Below are 246 nucleotides of genomic sequence, written 5' to 3' on the forward strand. Positions count from 1 at the left end.
TTGAGAAATCTTTTTGAATAAAAAGATATTTATATTGTCTTGGCTTCAATTATTCACGATAACAATTTGTCAGTGAGAATGTTTATTTTGGTATAGCGACTAAAAGTCCTTAAACATTAGATAAAAGTCCTAAATGACACCATAGCATTAATATCACTCTGCAACATGACACAAGGGATCTAGAATCAAGAAAGGATTTTATCTCAAGCTGCCATTGCGAGATTAAAAACTCGTTTCAGTAATGTA

Source organism: Penaeus monodon, chromosome 27 (assembly GCF_015228065.2).
Source record: "Penaeus monodon isolate SGIC_2016 chromosome 27, NSTDA_Pmon_1, whole genome shotgun sequence".
In the NCBI taxonomy this organism is placed as follows: domain Eukaryota; kingdom Metazoa; phylum Arthropoda; class Malacostraca; order Decapoda; family Penaeidae; genus Penaeus; species Penaeus monodon.